This window comes from Molossus molossus, unplaced genomic scaffold, assembly GCF_014108415.1.
Source record: "Molossus molossus isolate mMolMol1 unplaced genomic scaffold, mMolMol1.p scaffold_m16_p_14, whole genome shotgun sequence".
Lineage (NCBI taxonomy): Eukaryota > Metazoa > Chordata > Mammalia > Chiroptera > Molossidae > Molossus > Molossus molossus.
The window spans coordinates 89,021,269-89,025,581 of NW_023425349.1; the positions used below are offsets into that span (position 1 = coordinate 89,021,269).

Consider the following 4,313-nt stretch of genomic DNA (forward strand, 5'->3'; position numbering starts at 1 on the left):
TATTGTTTCCTCAGTACAATTTTATTTTATTATTTTCTTTTTTAATGAGTTGTGATGAAGGAATGCAATCTGACACCCATCCTTTGAAATTTGTGAAACTAGCTTTATAATCCAGAATATGGCCAATGTGTGTATGTTTGGAAAATAATGTGCATTTTCTAATTCAGGGCACAGTGTTTTATATATGTCTAAATATATAGCCCGGCCGGTGTGGCTCAGTGGATTAGTGTGGACTCATGCACCAAAAGGTCACTGGTTGATTCCTGGTCACAGCACATGCCCAGGTTGTGGTCCCGATCCCCAGGGGGACACATGCAGGAGGCAGCCAATCGATGATCTATCTCTTTCTCACTCTCCCTTCCTTTCTCTCTAAAATCAATAAAGGAAAAAAAAATTTTTTTTAATATATAGATCAGGTTTTTTGTTCAAATATTTACTAGCTTTTGGTTTCTTATTTCAGAGATCACTGAGAAATATCTTATTATGATCATAGATTTTTCAGTTTCTCCTTGGATTTCTATGAGCTTTTACTTCATCTTCTTTTTCAAAATTTTTTTTCTTTATTGATTTCTGGTCAAGAAACCTGCCCAGGTTGTGGGCCTGATCCCCAGTGGGGAGCATGCAAGAGTCAGCCAATTGATGTTCTCTCTCATCAATATTTCTCTCTCTCTCTCCCTCTCACTTCCTCTCTCTCTTAAAAAAAAATATATATATTTAGGAAAAAAATCCAATAGATTAGATCTGTAGTCAATATCATTCACCAATTATGTACATACTTGATGCATCAAGGAGAAAAATGTAAATTAAAAAAGAAACTATAAAACAATGAAAATGAAATCTAACCCTTGCCAGTTTGGCTCAGCGGTTAAGTGTTGGCCCACAGACCAGAGAGGCCCTGGTTCAGTTCCCGCTAAGGGCACATACTTTGGTTGCAGTTTGTCCCTGGCCCTGGTTGGGGTCATGTGGGTGGCGAACACTTGATGCGTCTCTCTCACATTGATGTTTTTCTCGCTCTCTCTTCCTCCCTCTATCTCAAGATAAAAATGCAAAATGTCCTCAGATAAGGGTAAAAAAAAAAAAGAAAGAAAATGAAATCTAAATAGCTCTTTCTCTTGTGTGAGATGGGGAAAGGAATGTCTAAACAATGAGAAAGTAATCATAAGGGCAAAACCAAATAATTAGATTACATTAAATTAAATTAAATTATTCTCAATGACAAACATCAGAAATTAAATTAAAGGACAATGGACACATTTAGAAAACAGATTTAAAACATTATAATACCAAAATCAATTGATATAAAATCAGTAAGAAAAAAATAACAATAGACATTTTTTTAAGTTTGTGATTAGGCATTTAAATAAAGAGTAAAATGGACAATAAACATAGTTATTCAATGCTGAATTCCTCCAGCTGTAAAAAGATGAATCATAATAATATCTAATGCTCAAGGTTGTTCTGAATTTTAAAAGAAGTTAATGCAGCCCTGGCTGGTTTGGTTCAGCAGTTAGAGGGTAGAGTCCTGGGTTCGATTCCTGGTCTAGGGCATGTACCTGGGTTGCAGGTTCAATCCCTGGTCCTGGTCAGAGTTGTGCTGGAGGCAACCAATCAATGTGTCTCTCTCACATCAATGTCTCTCTCTCTCTCTCTCTCTCTCTCTCTCTCTCCTCCCTCCCCTGAGCCCCTCTCTCCCTCCCTCTCTTCCTTCCACTCCATCTGAAAATCAATGGGAAAATATCCTTGGGTGAGGATGAACAAAAAAAAGAAAAAGAAAAGAAGTTCCTGTGTGGTCAGATTTGAGTACATGTTTACTCTCTCTCTCTCTTTTATTTTTTTATTTTTTGGCTGTCGCCAACGGTATTCAAGTCCCAAACAGATGACTAGTAACATGCAGATCCCCTGGGCCTATGACAGATTGATCCCCATCACCAACCAGAGGGAAAGCCTGGGGCTCCCGGGGCCCCACAGGGCCAGCCAAAGGGTAGTGTCCTGCTGACTGCCCAGGGCCCAGCTCGGGGAAAGGGTGGGTGAAAAGTGGGGCTACCAGCGTCCTGCGCCAGTAGGCTGGCCCAGCACCCCAGTGCTAAGTGTAAGGGATGTGGCAGGCGGGGTGAGTGCATGAGCGTGGTGGGGATCAAGCCATCAGCTCCCTCCCTGCAGCCCCGCCAGACCCTTTCCTAAGACATTACTGCTGTGAGTTCTCTGCCCCCCAAGTGACCTGGGCAGCAGCTCAGCCGAGGGAAAAGGTCTCCATGGCGTCCTCAGTGGGCACCAGCAGCCAGAGGACACCCAGGGTGCTTCTCTTGGCCAGCGCCCCTCAGCGCCTCTGGCCGGCATACCAGGAGAAAAAGGGGCACGGGTGTGGGGCCTGGTGAATGCGCAGGGTGCTGGGCAAGCGCCAGGCTTTGATGGTGGCATCCTCGCTGGCCATCAGCAGAAGCTCCTGTTCCTGAGGGCTGAAGGCCACGGAGTTGACCACGTCCTAGGGCCACAGCTTGGCCAGGCAGATGTTGTCGTGGCGGTCCCAGATGTAGCTGTGCCAGTCCTCTGCCCCACTGGCCACGAAGTCCCTGCTCCCGTCCAAAAAGATGAAGCAGCATTGTTGTTGGGAGTGTCTGCGCGGTGCACGCAGGGCCCGCAGCACCTCCCGCCTGGACCTGAGGTCAAACACCAGCGGGTGAATCTCCTCCGCAACTGGTGGCAGCTGCATGGGGTCGGCCACCACTGAGCCACTGGCCCAGCGCGGCTGCTCACGTACAGGAACCTGGGCAAGGGGCGCTCCGTTGTGCGGTGACAAGCCCATGCGGGTGATGTGTCCTTAACGTCGATCACATGGCCCAGGGCGTCAAAGAAGGATTCAGAGCCCTCCCCTCTCCCAACACTGGCCGGGCTGAAAGATCCTCTGGTCCAAAAGATCCTCTCGATGCCCATGGGGTGTGGTGAGCAGGTGAGGCAGCCTGTGGTGAAGATAAGGAGCTTGTTCTGGGCACAGGCCGCGCTGTGCTCAGGGGGCTTGGTGCGGCCCTGGGCCAGCAGCTCCGCCACCTTGGTCTCCAGGGTGTGCTCTGCCAGCTGCGGCTGTGCCGCGTGTCCAGGAGCCGTCCAGGAGGCTCCGCAAGCCCTCCTCCGTGCGCACCAGGCCGCGCCAGACGCCTCTTGCTTGTCCTCATCGATGCCAACGCTGCCCAGGTCAAAGACACAGCCTGGGGCTGCACTGATGTTTAGCAGAGGGTCGGGGCCATCAAAGTGGCCACAGTCCGCCACCATCACTATGCGGATGGTGCTGGCATTGAGGTTCTGGATCTTAGAGAGCCGCTTCACCAAGTTGACATTCTCGGACTCAAGGTCCTGGAAGGATTGTTGAGCCAGAGCACCGAGCAGGAGGTGCTGTCTTCCATCCCGTGCAAGTTCCCTGCGATTAGGCTGGTCTCCGCGGTCCAGTCTCCGCGGTCCAGCCTCCGAACACGTTGCAGGCTTGTTCTGCACTCGGGACAGCTGCGCGTACTTGTCCAGGCTGATGACCACAATCTCGCCAGAAGAGGAACACCCACCCCCGAGGCCCGCAGCAGCGAGTCATCCTGGTTGAACTGGAAGAACTGGGTGTAGCTCCAGTGGTAGGGCCGCATGTCTGCGCCGTGCAGCAGCGAGATGGGCAGGTCGTTGTTCCAGATCGCCACAGGGCAGTCCTCGGAGCAGGAAGCAAACTGATAGCCAGTGGGAGAAGCTGAGGTGCAGGACCTGGGCAGTGTGTTCCCTGAGCGTCTGCACCTCCGCGCAGGGCACAGTGTCCTAGAGCCCTCGGAACTCCTCCTACCAGGATGTGGCTGCTGGGTGTCTGGCACATGGCGGGCCACCTGGTAGTAGCGGTAGAACTGCTCCCTCCATAGGAACTCATCTCCGGACACGGCCTGCCTTTGGCGGCACAGCAGCCCAACAGCCAGCAGGTCCGCAGGGCCCAGGCTCAGGAAGATCTGGTAGATGTGGCTGTCGGGGAACAGGGATGTACCCCCTTGGTCCATCCAGACATTCTGCTCAGGCTGCGCCCCCTCCCCATTTACTCTTATTATTTTTCTTTCTATTGTCATTCTCACTCACACAACCCAACAAAAACACAGGGAAGAAAATGCCAGGACCCTAAACAATATACTAGGAACAATTTTCACTAAGAGAAAAACTCACATAAATCAGAAATAAAACAGGAAAACAGGGCTGTTTTTAAAAGATAACTTTTTGAACCAACATTAAGAAAGAAAAGAGTCTACATTGTCCCCAGAAAGGAAAGTCAGCTCCAGCCTACCTCGCTCTTCCCACGT

The 4,313-nt window shown here is 49.9% G+C and overlaps 1 pseudogene; it reads right to left on the bottom strand.

Moving 5' to 3' along the window:
- Positions 1 to 2,317: 2,317 nt before the first annotated feature.
- Positions 2,318 to 4,019, bottom strand: LOC118630285 (annotated as a pseudogene).
- Between the last annotated feature and the right edge of the window lie 294 nt (positions 4,020 to 4,313).